This window comes from Engraulis encrasicolus, chromosome 11 (genome assembly GCF_034702125.1).
Source record: "Engraulis encrasicolus isolate BLACKSEA-1 chromosome 11, IST_EnEncr_1.0, whole genome shotgun sequence".
NCBI classification, from domain to species: Eukaryota; Metazoa; Chordata; class Actinopteri; order Clupeiformes; family Engraulidae; genus Engraulis; species Engraulis encrasicolus.
In genome coordinates this window covers 31,242,809-31,263,188 of record NC_085867.1, presented here as the reverse complement: position 1 = coordinate 31,263,188, position 20,380 = coordinate 31,242,809, and the positions used below count along the sequence as shown (strand labels likewise).

Below are 20,380 nucleotides of genomic sequence, written 5' to 3'. Positions count from 1 at the left end.
GGGACCTTGGCTACATGCATACGGTGCTCCATCCAACAACAGTGTCCATCACCTGTTAACCATTAATGGCAACCCAGGGCTTCCTCTCAACACATTACCCATCATGCTCTTTACACCATCGTCAATACACACGCAACCCCATCAGTCAATATACATACACCCATCTATCAGTACACACACCCTCATCCGTCAACATGTACACCCATTCGTCAACCCATATGATCCCCTGGAGACACAGGTTCGAGCATGGATTTGGTCATCTCTCTCTCTCACTCTTCATTGTACAATCCCAATGTACAATCCTCCAAAATATTTATATAAACACATTCATGCATCCCTCTATCAAGCCATAGCCACACCGATCTATAAAGTACACACTTTAAATCTGTTAGCACATCCTTCCTTCAATCTATTCATTCATTCATGGATGTGGGTCAATTAAGGTTTTTGGCTTAGACGTCAGGCGGTTGAACCACAGCTAATGCCCATAAATTCATTTTTAATTGGTAATTAATGTACTGCAATGAATCAATCAATCAATCAATATTCTTAGATAACCCAAAAATAAATAAATAATTAAATCCACACAACAGAGGCATTAGCTGCTGTTGCACCACCTTGACATTTGCTACAATGTTACTAAAAGGTCATTGACCCCTTCACATCTGTTAGCACACCCTTCCGTCTATTCGTTAATTCATTCATTTCTGAGTTGACTTATAATTAATCAAAGTAGTGGAGTGTTGTTATAGCATGTGTTTGTCCACTTGTGTGAATTCCCATTCATCTTGTGTTTTGTTTTTTGTATTCTATCTTATTGTAATCTTATTTCAATTGCTGATTTACCACCACTGAATTTGTAGAAGCTGCAACCTAAGCATTAGATATTAAATAATCCTCAGGCATACACCCTCATGCATCATGCAGTATGCAGAGGTTAACCCTTTGAGGGGTACCATCACAAATATGTGATAAGAATTTTGCCAAAATGTTCCGTTCTCATTATGATGTCATAATGACTTAAAGAGATTTTTAACACAGACTTCTATGAGTGTTCGAGTAAAGTTCTAGAAGAACTGGGGAAAAAATCCTTATTCCTCAAAGTTAAAGGGCTGATAAACAATTCCCTGTTTGCAAAAAAATGGATTTCAAGTCAGGCTACAATTTGTTAAAGTAGAAACTATTTTTTATGTAAGAACAGCAAATTTGTGTCACATCCAACTGTAAACAGTTTTCTATGTATAGATGTGACGTGACAAAGAATCCTTGTATGTACAGTGTGCATTCTTGAGAAGAGTTAGCTCGAAAATATACTGAGTCATGTCACCGCTGGAAATGCTCACAGCTCATGGCCAGTACAGTGAACTGAAGTGGACATCAGAGATGAAGCCACACACACACACACACACGCACGCACGCACGCACGCACGCACGCACGCACAGAGAGACAAACACGCGCGCTCGCACACGCACGCACGGACGCAATCACACAAACACACACACCCACACACACCCACACGCACACACGGCTGGAATGATGAAGGGGCTGCAGTCCAGTGAGGGGCAGTTAGTCAGATGGGCGGTATGAGGAGGAGGAGGATGATGTGCCCGGCAGCAGCACTAGAGAACTCCCTTTTATGTCTCCCTGAGAGCTCCTGAGGAGGAGCAGCAGGAGCAGTGGGGCTTTGATCACAAACTAATCTAACCAGCGACTGGTCTGGCCGACCTCCTGCTGCTTGCTACGTACAGACAAATGTGCACACATACAGTACAAGCACACGCACACAGAGAGACACACACAGAGTTTCAAACACACACACACACACAGGTTCAGAGACAGAGAGTCAGAAAGACATACAGAGACACACACACTGAGGTTCAAGCACCCACACGCACACACGTGCACGCAAGCAGGCACACCCCTCGCCGGAGGGAGTGGCTGGGGATAAAAGGGGTCTCTCTCTTATCAGAGGATGATGGATTATGATGGCAGTGCGCCGCTCACCATGCCAAGCAAAACCATTAAGGTGAAAAGCAGCTCTAGCAACAACACAAAGACAGTGAAAAAACACAAGGCGAATAAGTACCAAGCAGTCTTATAAGAGACAAAGTCAGGTATCCTCGGCACTCCTGTTTCTCACTAATTGGTGCGTCAACAAGAGGGGGTTGAAAGTGAGAAGGAAGGTCACTGGAGCATCTCAGATGTTGAAAATTAATTAGTGCTTTTATTTAGAGCCATGCCTGTACGGTAAACTTAGGTTTCAAAGTTAGTGCATCATCTTCACTCAAAATAACTTATTTTTGAGTCTGAAGAAGATGTATTCACATCCAAACGTTAGTCTACTACTGGCACTGGTCAAAATAAAAGCACAACTTAATCTTCCACATCTGAGATGCTCCAGTGACCTTCCTTCTCCCTTCGAACTTAGTCCCCTCTTGTTGACGCACCAATTAGTGAAGAACTTCCTTCACAATCGTACACATATTTCTAAATCGACTCTTCTAATAACAGAAGCAGGAACATTCTCTCACCAGTGCTCATCAAAACACAGAGGTCAATACCATTACGGTGGGGAAACATCTCCAGCCATAGGAGTCTAAATAAATGATGTCTAGTGATAATAGGCGTAAATAAACCTAAAAGAATATTGCTGATGATCATCAAAGCGCTATATAATGTTATACTTTGCACGACACTGCACTGCTATTTCAACCACACTTTGTTACAGCCCAAAGCCCATATCCACGCAAAGGTCTCCACTTTCAATGTGCAACACCTCCCACATTTTGGCTCGCAAGAGGAAGGGCATAGTTTTTAAAACAAATACATTCTGTATAAATACATACATTTAAAAGCCAAGTAGTCTGTGTAACGGTACGCATGGGATGTACTGTGGGCTGGGCAATGCAAGGTGTCGGGCAGGCAGGCGGCGCTGGGTCTTGTACACTGGTGGGGAGTCTGATTGTGAGTGGGCAGAGGAGAGTGCTCTTTCTCTTCTACCATAGTGAGTCAGAGCTCCACCACTGCTGATCAAACATGCTTCGACACCTCATCTCTCCATCCCTCTCTCTGTCTCATCCCTCGCTCTATCCCTGTGTTGTACGCTTCGACACCTCATCTCTCCATCCCTCTCTCTGTCTCATCCCTCGCTCTATCTCTGTGTTGTTCAAAGTGGGGGCCGGGGACCTCTAGGGGTCCGCGGCAAGTTGGCAGGAAAAGTATACCAAAACCAAAACAATTCAATCATGGAATAAAATAAATAACTAGAGTAAAGCAAAATAGAGCAAATAGAAGCTACACAATATTCACATTACTTACAAACTACTACATAATAATACTCTTCGTCTGTGATGAAGGATCTACTGTGACTGTGTTATCATTTTCTTCTTTACGATGCATTTATTTTGTTTCCTGTTGTTTGGGTTTTGGGATGCAATGCGCGCCAATGTCTTATCCTGAGCGTTTCGCTCGGTGCGTAATTCCAAGGGCAGTATAATGAAAAGGAAGAAAGGAGTCGCACACTGGAGCTGAATGCAAAATCAAAAACTGTATTAAACAAAGACGAAAAAAGTTAATAAAACGGACAGACAGGTTTTGGGATGCATCAATTCCATCGACTTGTAAAAGGAGTAGGGTTCGACCGATACAGGTTTTTTAATGGTCGATAAGATACAGATTTTTTTTCATCACCCTTGTCCGATACCCGATTACCGATACCCGATATTTAAGGCCGATATGGGTAAAAAAAAAAGTTTAAAACGTGACAAATATTCCAGGTCTCAAGTTAAAAATAAATATCAACACAAACTCTAACAATCAAGTAATGTCTAAAAATCACGTAATACAAAAATAAAGTGTCTTGGTGCTTTTAAAAAACCTGAATAACATAAAATAATAAATATTGCGTACCGGCCAAAACCACGTGTATCAGCCGATACCGATACACTTAAAAAACGCAAATTTCGGCTGATATATCGGCTCGGCCGATATATCGGTCTATCCTCAAAAAGGAGATACAGATCCTTGTATCCTTGTACATAAAAGGTTTTACACAGCCCATGTCAACAGGGCCTTGGCTGAAATATGCAGCGATATAGGGGGGCTTGTTATGGTAAGGTTTGGGAACCACTGCTCTATCCTTCTCCTAAGTCACTGAGGAATCTCTCTCCATCCATCCCTCTCTCTCTCTCTCTCTCTCTCTCTCTCTCTCTCTCTCTCTCTCTCTCTCTCTCTCTCTCTCCTTCTCCTCCTCCTCAGGTGGCTGACAGATCTCCCCACCACATCTTTATTTTCCTCCGTCTCCGTCCCTCCCTCCCCTTCTCCGTATCCTTCTCTTAAAGTCAAGGATCTCCCCATCACCACATCTCTCTCTCTATCTCTCCCTCCCTCCCTTTCCTGCTCTCGATCTCCTCCTCTTTCAGTGAAAAATCTCCCTACCACATCTTTCTTTCTTCTCTCTCTCTCTCTCTCTCTCTCTCTCTCTCTCTCTCTCTCTCTCTCTCTCTCTCTCTCTCTCTCTCTCTCTCTCTCTCTCTCTCTCTCTCTCTCTCTCTCTCTCTCTCTCTCCTCCTTAAGTGAAAGTCTCCCTACCACATCTTTTCAACCCATCTCTGACTCTCCCTTTGCCCTGAAGGCATTGATGCACCTGCACTCCACTGGCCCTAAATAGCTCCCTGCCCCCCTTTGCACACTTTCTTTTGCCACTCAGCAAAAATACAACTTTGCTTCAGTTTCTGCTAGCTACAGTGATGATGAATAGTGTGGGTATTGGGTAACCAAGTGACCATATTAACTGTGTCAAATGCGGAAGGATACCGCTCTGTGGATTGCAGGTTCTTTCGCCCCCCTCTAGTGGTCAACCCATGTAAAGGTAAGTTACAAAAGCAGGAGCAACTTGATAAGGACACAGCCTCACTGCATTGCTTGCAAAATGTGTTGAACTGATTAGATGACCTATTAGAATGAATTGGTAACACAGATTCAAAGTCATAATACAGAAGTCAACAAAAATAAAATGGATGCATTGAATCAATGTTTTCATGGCGTTTGAATTCTTGTCACTCCTCCTCATAGTGCATCACCTCCATATTGTGTGTAGAACACAAACCCATAGGAGCCAAGGCAGAGCCCCTCCCCCGTTATTGTGTAAAACTAACACACATACTCACTCGAGTGCAACTCTCCAAGGCAAGCAGAAGTCAAGATGTGAGAACATGAATAATGTGTTTTTCCACCCACATGAAGACTAGCAACTAACACAGTCGCCTACTCCCTGCCTCATGCCTCTTATTCTACTCTCTGCCGCTACGGAACTCTCCAAAACACAAGCGACGGCCCTGTCGTGGCCTAACGGTAGAGCACTGGGTTACCACGCTGGCAACCTGGGTTCGATTCCTGCCCTGGATCATTTGCCGATACTTCATTCCCAGTCTCTCTCTCCCCACTCATTCCTTCATTCCAGTCTCTCTTCCACTGTCTTTTCAAAAATGAAGGCAAAAAAGCCCTAAAAAATATATATTTTTAAAAACACGATCGCCACAGTCTGCTCTCTCCTTATCGGCACCGGCCCCCCACATCAAGAACATTATCGTCTGACGTCCTGACATCAACTCTACTCTGTCCCCATCAAAAACACAATCGACCTCCTCTTTTGCCCTCTACATCAACTCAACTCTACTCTGTCCTCATCACCACCCCTAGCATCAAAAACACAATCGCCTAACTAACGTCCTCGTCCCTGCCTTGTACCTCAACTCAACTTTCATATTTCCCTATCCCCACCGGCCCCCCCTTATCCAAAACATTATCGCCTTACTGTCATCCTCCTCCCGGCCTCCTGCCTTGACTCAACTCTACTCTCAACTCTCTCTCCGCGTCGTCATCGCCATCCGCCTCATCACAGTCACCTGCCTAACGACCTCACCTCTTCCTTGGACCTCAACTGTGCTCTCCTCTCTGCCCACAGCCACCACCACCCCTCATCAAAAGCCCAATCGACTAAGTAACGTTTGCGTCTCGTCCCTCCCCCTTGAAACCTCAACTCGGCTCTCTACCCATCCCCAACCCCCCATCATAAAAAAAATGCCCTCGTTCCTGCCTTGCACCTTAACTCAACTCTACTCCAACTCGGTCCCCATCGCCACCACCCCACTCATCAAAAACAATCCCGACCAGCCTCCATATTGGAGGGATGCAGATGATAGCAAGAGAGAAGTGGGGGGGTCAAATAGGGAAAGGAGAGAGGTAGAGCGAAAGCATTTTGAAGATGTGAGTATGTACAGTATGTAGACTCTAAAACACAGAGAGAGAGAGAGAGAGAGAGAGAGAGAGAGAGAGAGAGAAAGGGGGAGAGAGAGAGAAAGGGAGAGAGAGAGAGAGAGAGAAAGGGGGAGAGAGAGAGAAAGGGAGAAAGGGAGAGAGAGAGAGAGAGAGAGAGAGAGAGAGAGAGAGAGAGAGAGAGAGAGAGAGAGAGAGAGAGAGACAGAGAGAGAGGGAGAGGGAGAGAGAGAGACAGAGAGAGAAAGAGAGAGAGAGAGAGAGAGAGAGAGAGAGAGAGAGAGAGAGAGAGAGCAGGAGTCCCAACACGCATTAACGGGCCATTACTGGCCACATCCAGGGGACGAAAGACAAGGTACTACAACAGCACAGCAGCAGGCAGCGAAGTTAGCAACAATCACATCTGTGCAAAGCAAGCCGCCTGCCAGCAATCAATCAATCTGTGGAGAAGGGGGGAGAGAGAGAGAGAGACAGAGAGAGAGAGAGAGAGAGAGAGAGAGAGAGAGAGAGAGAGAGAGAGGCTGTGTGTGAGAGAGAGACAACCGGGGTGGGGAGGAGGGGGTGCAGACCATGAGAGAGAAAATAGAGAGAGAAAAGGCGGGACAGAGAGAAAGAGAGAGAGATGGAGGGAGGTGGATATTGACAAGAAAGGGCAAGGTGACTGTTATCAACGTCTGCGCAAAAAAACAAGAGCGCGACTCATAGAGGGCTGAGCGCGACTCATAGAGGGCTGAGCGCGACTCATAGAGGGCTAACAGCAACACCCCCCCCCCCCAAACACACACACACACACATCCAGACCACTACTCGAACCCCACCCCTCTGAAACCAGGTGACAGGACAAAAAGGGAGAGAGTGAGAGCAGTCAGACAGCGAGCGAACGAGAGACATGAAGAGAGAGAAATGTAGGTATACATCAATCACCTTCAAACACCAACACCCCCGTCCAACAACCCCCCCCCCCCCCCCCCCCCCCCCCCCCCCCCCCCCCCCCACACACACACACACACACACACACCATTTGCCGCCTCTCCTCTTTGCCAACACACCTCTCCAACTCACTGTGCCCATTCACACATAAGACAGACACAGACAGACAGACAGGCAAAATAGCCCAGAGTATTCATCCACCCCCCGGCCGGCAGAACTGCAAACCTCCTCATTTGTCACTAAAGCTCAGAGCTAGGCATTTCACACTGACATGCATGCAATGCATAAATACATACATACACACACACAGAGGACTTGGCAAGTGTGTACCACGTACAGGAAGGGGGGGTGGGGGGGTGGGGGGTCAGTTTCCAACAAGTGGCTCGCTTGCTTGCTTGTTCGCTCACACGCGTTGGGATGAGATGCACTGCCTGGTCTAGTGCCTGACCGGAATAAAGAATCATCGGGCAGAGACAACACATTCCTCTAAGCACCGCACCGCACCGCACCGCACAGAACAGCTCCTGGTCAAAACCAGCCTGCAGAATGCTGTGTGGCACAGCAACACGCTCAGGTTTAACGCACACACTTCTCAATGCTCACAACATACAAACGCCCTTCTTCACTGCTCGGGTGGGGGAAAAAAACAACAACTTAATTTGGATGGGACGGGAGTGTTTTGGGGAAACACACACCACTTGATTTGTGTAACCGAACACACGCGCACACACATACCCAAACACACACACAGACACACACAATTAGAGGACATTAAAAAAAAAAAGCCATGCATCTGGCAGGTCCTTACGTTTTCCTCCGCTTTGATCTTTTTTGCCTTCTCCTTCTCTTTCTCTTTTTCTTTCTCCTTTTCCTTGTCCTTTTTTGAGGGGAACTCTGTGGAATTGGAGACTTTGAGGGACTTGGAGCGGTGCTGCTGCTGGCGGCGTACGGACTCCTCGCGGGCACTGTACTTGACGGAGCCGCCGGCCCTCATGCGCATCTTGCTAGTCCCCTGAACGCTGTTTACCCCAATCATCTCCCCCCCGAACAGAGGTATTCACAGCAGAAAAACCAACTGACCGACTGATCGACCAACTGACTGACGACTGATCAGCACGGACTGACTGACTGACGGAATGACAACGGTGTCGATTGGATAAAAACAAAGGGCAACCGAACCGAATATTAAGGATTAAAAAAAAAATCTGTTAAAAAAGCCTAAAAACAAAACTTCTGGATGCAGCAGACAAGAGACCTTGAAGATGATGGGATCGTTTTGAGAAAACAGCCAGAAGAATACTGTAGACCAGAGTCAGAGGCAGACAAAAAACAATTTCCCCCTTCAGGAGAAAAAAAACACACACCCTGCACCTGTCAGAGTCCCGTTAAGCCTGAGAGGTTGCAGAAAGAGATTTAGGAAGAAGAAGAGGAGTAGGAGTAGGAGTAGGAGGAGGAGGGGGAAAGCCAGGCAGGCAGGCAGGCAGGCGGCTGGGCTGTCCGACCGACGGCTTGGCAGAAAAAGAACTGCGCCGCAAAAAAACCAAAGACACGAAAAGAAGGCGAGAGATAGAGTGAACAAGAGAGAAGAAGAGACAATATGTGTGCAGGAGTCAGAGATGAAAGAGATGAGAGAGAGAAAGAGAGAGGATTAAACGGAGAACTGATGAGAGACAATGCGCCTGTTGGTCCGTCCGTCCGCTAGCGAGTCGACTAGTGTCTAGAGCACCGGCACGTCTGGCTGCTACGGCTACTGCTTCAGCATCGCAGCACTGTTTTGATTCAGAGCCGATAGTTCCCCAGGAAGCCACCACACGTCAGTGACTAGGAGGGGGAGAGAGAGAGAGAGAGAGAGAGAGTGAGAGAGAGAGGGAGAGAGGGGAGAGAGGAGAGAGAGGAGAGAGAGAGATGAGAGAGAGGGGGGAGGGAGGGAGAGGGAGAGAGAGACAGAAAGAGTGGGGTGGTGAGTGAGGGAGGTATAAGGGAGGGGAGAGAGAGAGAGAGAGAGAGAGAGAGAGGAGAGAGAGGGAGAGAGAGAGGGAGAGAGAGAGGAGAGAGAGGGGGGAGGGAGGGAGAGGGAGAGAGAGACAGAAAGAGTGGGGTGGTGAGTGAGGGAGGTATAAGGGAGGGGAGAGAGAGAGAGAGAGAGAGAGAGAGAGAGAGAGAGAGAGAGAGAGAGAGAGAGAGAGAGGGAGGGAGGGCTAGAGGGAGGGGAGAGATAGTGATAAAGAGAGGGAGGGAAAAGATAGGGGAGGGACAGAGGAGGAGAGATGGCGAGAGGGAGGGAGTGTGAAAGAGCAACAGAGCATGAGAGAAAGAGAGAGGAGGAGAATAGCTATACAGGGAGAGAGAGAGAGAGAGAGAGAGAGAGAGAGAGAGAGAGAGAGAGAGAGAGAGAGAGAGATGCACTGAAGAATAGGATGAAGAGGTCGAAGGACTAGAAAATAGAAACTAGTCAGCCACCCACCCCTGTCCACCCCCACGCCCCCCTGTGTGCCAATCGCGCGCGCGAGAGAGAGAGAGCGAGATAGAGAGAGAGAGAGAGAGAGAGAGAGAGAGAGAGAGAGAGAGCGCATCAATTCATTTCTATTCAAATAGCAACAACAGCACCACAGCTCCGCTACTGCTCTGATGCTGTCCAGCTGGCTCGCTACTGTCTGCGTCGCGGCGAGATAGCACGCATGCAAAAGACAAGTGTGAAGAGGGAGAGAGTGTCAAACACACACACACACCCACACCCAGGTTTGCAGACACACATACATGCACACACACATTACCATCCCATTCCACTGCAAACACTGAAATTATCTGTGTGTGTGTGCGCGCGCGTGCGTGCGTGTGTGTGTGTGCGCGCGCGTGCGTGTGTGTGTGTGTGTGTGTGTGTGTGTGTGTGTGTGTGTGTGTGTGTGTGTGTGTGTGTGTGTGTGTGTGCGCAGCTGAGTGATGAACAAACAAGCAAGGGAAAGCTGTCAGGATGAGCGTGTTTATGAGAGAGAGAGAGAGAGAGAGAGAGAGAGAGAGAGAGAGAGAGAGAGAGAGAGAGAGAGAGAGAGAGAGAGAGAGAGAGAGAGAGAGAGAGAGAGAGAGAGAGAGAGAGAGAGAGAGACTCGGGTAGTGTGTCAGTTGTCACAGGAGTAACACAGTGTATCTGAATAACCACATGCTGGGGGACTGGCAGACAGTTCCATCTCCTCCTCTCTTCTTCTGCATCCTCTCCCCTCTATTTCCTCATCAACATCTCCGCCACTCTCCCCTCCTTCCCACCAGAGCCATGGAATTCCGAGTTGTGACAAGCAGGGTACAGGAAGTCGGTTGGTGACATGTTTCATGCAGATTCAAATAGTTCTACGCAGTGGCTTTCCGTTCTCTACAGGCTAACAAAGAACCACCACGTACATATCAAGCAAAGATTAGGTAGAAGCGAATTGCATTGACCTTTGACGCACTTTCTGTGCTCTATGCCCACTTCCAGGAACAAATGGAACTATGTCAAAGGCTCCATGAGCAGCCCTGATCCACCATTGTTGTGTGTCAAAGTCAAACATTAAGGTCAATGGAATTGGCTGAACTCTTACTTCTATGGCTTTACTCTCCACCTCTTCTCTTGTTCTACCCTCCACTGCCCTTCACATTTCTTCCACCTCTCCTCTCTTTCCCTACCCTCTTCTCCTCCCCTTCATCTCTCTTCCATCTCTCCTCTGCTCATGTCATGTCCCATTCCTCTTCCCCTCTCCTCCCATCCAGTCAATTTCCTACCATCCTTTCCTCACCTCCAGTCCCATTCCTCCTCACATTCAGCATTCTTTCTCCACCTCTCTTCTCCTGTCCTGTCCTGCCCTTCTCTCTACCTCTCCTCCCCTCAAGGCCCCCACGCTTTGGAAAAGTCTACCTACCAACATACGCCAGGCCCCCACACTGGCTACGTTCAAGAAGCACCTTAAATCACATCTATTCACAGAGGCATATGGACTTTAACTTCACTGGCCCTTCCCCTGCCCCTTCTCCCAACCTACCCCTTTCCCCCACCTGCCCCTTCACCCCCCCCGCCCCCCCAATGTAAAGCGACCTTGGGTTCCTTGAAAGGTGCTATATAAAACCAAGTTATTATTATTATGATTATTACCTCTGCGCTCCTCTTGTCCCTCTCTCCACCTGCCACCTCCCTCTGTGAACATCTGCTCTTCTCCTCTCTTTACCCGCAACCATCCTCTCCTCCCTTCCTTCCCTACATCTCTCTTCCACCTCTCCTCTCGTCCTTCCCCCTCCTTCTCCACCTCTCCTCCTGCCCCACCCTCTCTCTTCAACCTCTCTTCCTTCCGCACTTCTCCTCTCCTCCAACTCTCCTCTTCTCCTTCTTCACCTTTCCTCTCCACAACCTCTCTTCTTCCACACCTCTCCTCTGCTCTTTCCCCCTCCTTCTCCTTCACCTCTCCTCTGCTCCCGTCCCTCCCCACCTCTCCTTTGCTCCTGTCCCTCCCCACCTCTCCTCTCCTCTGCCCTGAGGCTGCATACAGTCTAGGGATCAGTGGAGCGGTGGCCAGTGGTCTGTCTATTTAAGAGGGCATTAGCAGCAGTACTGAGAGAGAAAAGGAGCCACTTTAACTCCTTACAGTACAGTAGCTACTTCAGTGGGCGATGATGAGGCTTTGTTTCCATGGAGTTTTGCTTGCGTTTGTTAGCCTACCTCCTGATTTCCCATTCATTTCTGATTCACACTCTGATGCATCATGCGAGGTTCACCAAGCACAAACAGCACTGCACCACGTTGCACTGTTTTTTTCATACAAAATATAAAGTATAAGTTAAGGTAAAGGTTGGAGTGGAGGTGCTGTCATGTTCCCTTTATTTTGCAAAAATCTTTGAGCACATACTGAATTTTATGTACAAAAGCCCAAGTGCATTCGCTTCAGCTGACAAATATTTTGGACTAACAATTACCCAAACACAAATGCTTGATTACAATCACCTAATTGCCTCTAAAGACTGTCATTAGTATTTCACAGACCGATGCATGTCATTAAATGAGACAGACATTGGCAGGACTTTGGCCAGGACAAAGGGTATTATCCTGCTAACACGTGTTAACAATGTCTGCACAATTATCCAGGACAAAATCATGCAAAAATGTGATGAGACTTTTTTTGTGACCCTAAGATATTCAATCATTGTACTTATGCTTTCTCACACATTATATTCTAGACCCTAAATGGAAAATATGTACCTTTAGGTTTCATTTTATTATTCCTATTTTTCCTGCTATATTGTCTTCGTACATCATCTGTCCCTTCGTCATTTTTTTGATTGTAAGTTAAATAGCCTGCAGTAGCCTGCTCCAATGTGGGAAAACATGGGAAAATATGAAGGGGAAATAAGATGCTGCACTACCAGCCAACTTTAATCCCTCATAGATTAGTAAATCACTGTCCAGCAAATTGGCAGATTAGCAGTTCAGCCTGTCAGACCCTCAATGCAGGAAAATGCATCACGAACGCTCCTCTCCCATCATCCACCCCAGACTGTGGCACACACGCTCCGCCTAGAAAGCGCCGCATAAACCCTCTGCACCCGAGGACTCCACATCGCCGCCTCACTCTAAACACACAATCAGTCAACATTTAGAAGAGATTTAGGAGAGGAGAGAAGACATTTAGCTAGACTGCAGTGGTTCTCAACCTTTTTTAAATAAACACCCCTGGACCTAATCAGAATCCTTCCAATTCCACCTATCACCATTAAAACATAAAAAAGACTAATGCCCCCCCCCCACCCCCCCGAGCCATGAGCTGTGTTCTTTTCAACACCCCCTAAGGTACCCTAGCACCCCCTTGGGGGGCTGTAGAGCCCCATTTGAGAATCACTAAGCCTGAGAGAGGACTCCCAATGCGCTGCACTGGCTGCAGCTCCCCTTTCCCCCTCAACAACCCACGCTTCCAACGTGATCAATAATTCAGTTTCGTCATTCAAATACTGCGCCTGACTTGTGTGAAAATACAAAATGCTTATTTGATAAGCGTGTCTGGAGCTGAATTATTCATATATTATAATTCCACAACACTAAACCGGAAAATGACATTGTGGGCAGCCCGTGAGGAGAAAGGCACACAAGTCAGAGAAGCTAAATAAACAACAAATTATACGGTCCCTAAGTCACAGCCAGAAATCCAGGAATTGATTTCTCCACGTTTCTCTTAAATTAGGTATAAATAATTTAATTAAATAATTAATTTAATTCTGACTTCCTCCCTTTCTCGTTCTCTCCCATTGACTCACCTATTAGTAAGTCACTCTTATCCACGGTGGAAATAACTGAATAATAATTATCGTGTGATGTCTGCCACATAACGTTTATATCCCACAAATTGTCACCTGAGCCTCTGTATGATGCAAACAAAGTTGTCTCTCATCGCACATATTCAATGTCGGTACTTTCCCACTGAGTGAAGGAGTGCCCATAGCCCTGCTGTGTCCTTTCAAAATAAAGACAAAAAGAAAGAGAGAAAGAAAGGAACCAGGGGAGGATTTATGCTGCAGCACGCTCACAGAAATAGAAAGCTCCCTAATGGTTGGCTCGGCATGGCACTTCATGGCCAGTCACTGAAACCAGCCCACGCCTGAATGGCACTTGTGACCAAGTGATGTGGAATTCCGCTACCAACGCCTTCTCTTCTTAGCGAGAAACATTAGTGGCTGTGAACCTCAAACCTATACACACAGCTTCACAGACTGACAGAGCAAAACACGATGACAGGGGCAGACAGGGGCCGGCTTCAATGCCCTCTCCTGTAGTGGAGCTAAGATGGTCCTCACACACTACATTGCAATACATTACACTTAGCTGATGCTTTTATCCAAGGTAAATATCAGTTATTTACAGGATATTGTTTACAGTCTTAGTAGAGCAACATGGGGTTACTAAAGATGCCTTGCTCAAGGCCACTTCAGCCATGGATGAAGGTGTAGGGAAAGATAAAAGTGGGATTCGAACTGGCAACCTTCTGACCTTAAGACCACCTCCCTATGGTCACTCACGGTTGAACCAACGTGGGGAGGAGGATCAGACAGAGACATGAGGCTACTGTAAGCCTAATGGCAGGGACACGTGATGAATGGAGAGAAGAGAGCAATTGGTGAAGTGAAGCAAAATCCTGTATTCATTTCTATAGAGGCGAAAGAACAGGGTGAAGTGGAGCGAAGTGAAAACTTTAAGAGATTTGCTGCCAAGGTCAGTTGACAGTTGGCTGTCAGAGCGGAACACGGAATTTGGCCTTGCTTTGTCCCCCTAATGCAAGTCTACGGGAAACGGAGGAGGTCCTCCTCACGTCTACAGGAAAGGGAATTAATGTGCAAAACCAACGGAAGGGGGAAGACAGAGAAATGAGATGCAGCCTTAAGACTCTGTGAAAGGCAGTCAACCTTCAATGGCACCCATTATGAAGGGCTGCGGACACACAGCACAGCAGCTAACAGCCACTACCAAATGTACATAAATATTATGGGGTCAATGTCATTTTAAGAGTAGAACACGTCAGGGTGGTGCAACCACAGCTAATGCCAATATAGTATGGATTAAATTGTATTTTTTGTTTGTTTTCAGTGGATTATCTAAGAAGCATATTCATTGCAGTACACTAATTAACTATAATTAATTAATTTATGGCATTAGCTGTGGTTGTATCCCCTGACGTCTGAGACCCAAAAAACGTCCGCGATCCTTATACAGTAGTAGCAATGTAGGGCAGATGTGGCTATCTGAAGCTACTCACAGTACTCTTTCGCGTCTGTAATGGTGTTTCTATTTTTTGAACGTGAACCCATGGGGCTCTCCAGTGTACGTATGTCTAGTCAATGTGGAGAAAATGACAACATTGACTTTGACGTTGGCCTCTAAATCAAACTCATTTGGCCTTAGCCACCTGTGACCAGTCTGTTGAATGAATCCAATGGCTGGCAATCTGCTGGGAGTGTTTGCATTCAATTCCTTCTATTGGTGGCTGGGTAATCCATACCACGTCTACCTTAACATTTGCATTAACAGAAATGCAATTCTGCCACTGATTGCATGCTGGTGTTTTTTTCCCCTTTTTCAAATGCTGCACATTTCTCTCCAGAAATTGAGTTCGTGGCCTTTTTGCTTGCTGTACGCAGAATCTCTTTTCGCCCACTGGCACCACCGGCAAGGAATCACGACTTACACCCCTCCACTTCCTCCATGGCAGATGCACCACTCAGTGGGCTTGGCTTGGGTCTCGGAAGGACTGACTGGCGAGATGAGACTGAGGAAGGAGGGGGGAAAAGTCTCTACCTAGCAGGCCCGCTGAAAGCTTTGGCCAGGCCCAGGACAGTCATGTAAAGGGGTCCCCTCCCACACCCACCCAATACATACAATGTAATGAGAACTCAGTTCCGGGCGCCCCCTCTCCCCGGGCCTGGGACAACTGACCCCTTTGTCCCCCCTCCACTCCCCTAAACCTTCCCTGCTGTCCAGGTTAGGCCGAATTGAAAACATAGTGGCAGACACAGTATGAGAGTGTGGTCTGTAACACTGGCCAAAACAAAACAAAGCAAACAATTTTTCATTGTATTTGTTATTCAAGCTGCAATGTTTCAAATCCTCTTGGTCTAGTGGGATCTTCCTCAGGCTGTGTTGCACACCATTCTCTTTCACAGCATCCACAACGATTGCCTGGCGCCTGGGTTATTGCTATTGATATTGATGGTGCGCACCCGTAACTTTCAATAGTGCAGCATGACACACTCAATAACCCCACACAATAGCAGAGGTCTGCTGTGTGAACAGAGGCAGGAACGGCCAGGGGCGAGGAAGTTGAAGCAGGTGAGGAAGATGAGGAAGATTGCACCTTTGCACGGTGCTGCTTGCAGACCACTCAGAACAGAAGGGTGTGAGCGTGTAATCGAGCTCCTTCCTATGCGGACACACACCAACTTACACAAACACACGCACACACAGACGTGGTTACACACCTTTACATAAGCGCCCACACACACACACACACACACACACACACACACTGATACGGACACACAGACAAACACACACTGATACGGACACACAGACACACGCACGTGCGCTCGCACGCGCGCATGCACACACACAAACACACACACAAGCATGAGGACCTTAAGGAGCAGTGTTGTCTTAGATACGGCCGGTCGGCTGGCCGTTGTCGTGCTGCTGCCTGCCGCTGCTGGATGTAACGGGGGCGACCTTGAGAGTTGAGAGTGCAGCGCGGCGGCTGCCAAGTGCCCGCGCGGAGTACTCGCACCGCACCTCTGCCACAGAAGGGGCCACTAACAGCTCTGGCCGGGCCCTGGGACAACATCATTCGAAAGGACCCAACCGACCAATACATACAATATAAAGAGGACCCAATTCTGGGGCCCCGAGCTCTCTCCGGGACCGGGACGACTGACCATTTGTCCCCCTCTCTGTTGGCTTTCCTGAAGCCCGGCACTGCGCGGCACCTCTTCTGTGCCCGTCACCATCATCAGCGTAGGCAAGGCACGGCGAATCGGGACAAGTGGCGGAGCGTGCTTCTTAAGGTGGCGAGAGACGCGCCAGCGAGCAAGGGGGTGGAGCGGTTGGGCTTGTGTAGGGAGGGGGTGTTGTAGTAGGCGCACAAGTGGACTGATTGCTGATTATTGTTGTTGTGGCACTTAAAAGACAAAAACACCTCTGTGGGTAAATGAACTGGAAAAGGGAGACTTAGAAAAAGAGTTGTTTGCGCTTGGTTGCCTTTTAGTTTAAACCAACTCAAGGACGAGTTAGAAGATGAAAAAGGTGACTGTGGATTGGAAGGTGGCAGTGATTGCCAATTTCCTCTTTGTGGAGTTCGTTTAAAAAGAAGCATGGTGCAGTGTTGTGCAGTGAGGTGCAGTGCGGAGTGTTAAGAGTGGGCCCATTGGCATACGGCACCAGGTCACTGTGCCCTCACACGATAGCCATTGAGGTCCCACCTGTTCACTACCCGCCCCCATCCTCCATACCATCCTTACCCCCTCTTACTGTGGTAGTAATTTACTCTTTGTTGAGTTTGCTTAAAAAGAACCACAGCGCAGCACAGTGCTTTGCAGTGTAGTACAGTACAGTGCAGTGCAGTGCGGGTGGGTCGGTTGGCATACAGCACCATGGCCCTGTGCCCTAATATAATCATTGTTGAGGTTCATGCCTCATCTCTCCCATCTGTTCCCAACCCCCCCACCCCCGCATCATTGAGTTTATTTAAAAAAGAAACACAGTGCCGTGTAGAGTGGTGTGGTGCAGTGCCGGATGAAGGTGGGTTGGCATAGGGCACCAGGGTACTCTGAAGCTGATGTGATGCCTCATCTCGCCCATCTGTTCTCAATAACACCCCCCCGGTATCATCCCTCCTCACTCTCTCACTGTAACCCACTACCCATGGAGTAAAATATGCTCCGGAGTCATGGCCATCGGCCTGCTGGCATCGGTCTGCTCCGTCATGCCTTGTGCCTGCACACAGCACCGTGACAACTCAGGATGAGGTACTTACCGCATGCACGCAGGCACGCACGCATGCACGCACAGACTCACACACGCCCGGACTCACCTCACTCAGTCAGTCACTATCGGAGAAAACCAGTCAGGTACCCAGGAGGGAGAACCAACAGCAAAAAAAAAAAAAAGATTGTTCCGAGGGAAAGGAGTTCCGCTTGCCTTGGTATGATGGAGCAGGTGGTAGTCATAATGAAAATGCTATGCAAACATACACATAAATATAAAGGAGAAAGGAGAGGGGGCCATAGGACAATAACATCAGTTCCGACAGCATTGCAAAGTAATTTATAATGCGGCAATTCCGGTGTCACATTCTATGCAGCAAAATAGTCCATAGATGATACAATAAAAGATACGACTTGTATTTTAATCAACAGGTGGCGATGGTAGAGCTGACTGCCGGTGTTCATGCAAAAGTTGTGTGGAAAACAATGTACAGTAATTGAATGTTGGCAGAGCAGTGCTCCATGCTTTCTTGAAGTTGATGTACTGTACAGAAGCCACAGCGCTAATTGACCCATACTAGAGCAGCATAGGCCTAATGGTTAGGGAGGTGGTGCTACGTTCAGAGGGTTGCAGATTCGAATCCCCCACCGTTACCCCTCCAAACACCATCCATGACTGAAGTGCCCTTCAGCAAGGGACCAAACCCCACATTGCTCCAGGAACTGTAAGCAACGACCTGAAACTGAAAGTCGGATAATAGCATCAGCTAAGTGTAATGTAATGTAATACTACATGTGGGCTGCTGCCCATGAGGACCCAAGATCGAATCCCGTCTTGGTCAAATCCCAATCCTTCCCATATCTCTCTCCCACTCATTTCCAGAGCCTCTCTTCTCTTTACTTTGCAAAAACACCCAATCAAATGTGTTCAATTCGACAACAGACACATCTAGCTGAGTGGCTACAGACAAGTAAAGTAGATAGTTTTCACAGGCAGAGAGGGTTTCTAAATTACTCCGTAAATGACTCTGTTCTATGTACTAATCAACCATTTGCTCTTGCTCACTGTGTGTCTAAAAACATATGCTGTGGCGCGATTGAAAGCCCATCAACTTGCCATTAAAGCGCCGCTGATCACATTAACGCGAGGGGGGACCAACGCCAGTGCAACACTTACAAGATGACTCCAACCCCTTTGCGCTGAGTGTGAGGAGAATACGTTCCATCAGCCAAATAGCAGGAGGCTCAAGACTTGCTGAGCACACCAATGCAGGATTGAGTCATAACAAGATGGAGCACTAATTGTAGGGAGAGGAAGAAAGAAGAAACAGAACAAAAGTGCTGGCGCACGCGTGCGTGTGCGGTTTTTGTAATTGTGCGTGTGTGTGTGTGTTGTTTTTGTCATTTGGGTGACTGGGAAAAGGAGGCAGCACAGATGGACGTTGCTGTTGGCCATGCAATCAGGCAGACGAGTCTTCAGCCATCCATCTCCTCTCCTCTCCTCCATCCATCCATCCATCCATCCCATCCATCCTCTCTCATTTCATCCATCCATCCCCTCTCCTCCCACCATCCTCTGCTGTAGTGACTCAAACAGGGCCAGCTGTACCCCACAGCGAGACCCTCTCCTCTCCATATGCACCAGTCCCAGCACCTTGTGTAATGATCAGTCGCTTACATGCTTAGACAGACACACACATGCAGACATGTAGCTCATGCAGTGCGGTCCATATTCCGCACCGCACCCTCTGCTCCCATCCATCCCTTCTCTCTTCTCTCTTCCATCCCCTCTCCTCCCATCAGCCTCTGCTGTAGTGACTCAAAACAGGGCCAGCTGCCTCCAGTAACCCACAGCGAGCCCCTCTCCATATGCACCCAGTCCACGGGTCTTGTGTAACATAACTTGTCTGACATGCTTGGACACACACATGCAGACGTGTAGCTTGTGCAGACGCAAGCACCCGCGCCCAATACCGCATACACACACAAATTTCTGTCCAAGAAAATTGAACAGGGTCCATATCCCGTACTGCACCCACTGCACTGTGCAGTGATCTTCACAACACACACACAAAGACACATACAAACTCTGTCCACACACTCAATGAACCCTGCCCGCACTCATTGAACCCAGTCTATCTTTTTTTTTCTTCCTTTGGGGCTCCCAGAGCAGCAGACCAAACATGTTTGACAGGCTAGTTAACGAGCTGATGGTGCTAGCAGAGGAAGTGGTGAGTGACTCGACATACCAAAGCCCCCCCCCCCAATCCCTTTCCTTAGTGAGGAGGGATTAACACAATTAGTGGCCACCACAGCCCTTAGCTTGGCCAATATGCTGATGGCCCACCGCGATCGCTCCCGGCCTCAAAACTGCTGACGGTAGGTACAGACATGGAGGAAACGCGCATGAAAACGCAATAAGACACTTAATCAGTGGCCAATCATGAAGTGCGTGCAGGAGTTAACTCAACATGGCATGGTTGCTGTATGTTGCACGTATGGCTGTAAATGGGCAGTGAAGGAATCGTTTCAAATGGCCTTGTTCACAGTGGAATGTTGTCAAATGGAGGGATGTCTCAGAGTGAGATGGGAGAATCATTGCACAGGCATTCTGCAGAATGGCGGTATACGTTTCACTTCGGTTGTTCATAGCATAGTTTATTTGGGGGTTTTTTTGTCTACGGTTGCCGACGGTGT

General features: G+C 47.9%; 1 protein-coding gene across 3 annotated transcripts in view; it reads right to left on the bottom strand.

Moving 5' to 3' along the window:
• psd3l (pleckstrin and Sec7 domain containing 3, like) overlaps positions 1-20,380 on the bottom strand; it is a 199,774-nt gene that overhangs the window by 41,924 nt on the left and 137,470 nt on the right. The gene's annotated exons all lie outside the window — the stretch shown is intronic.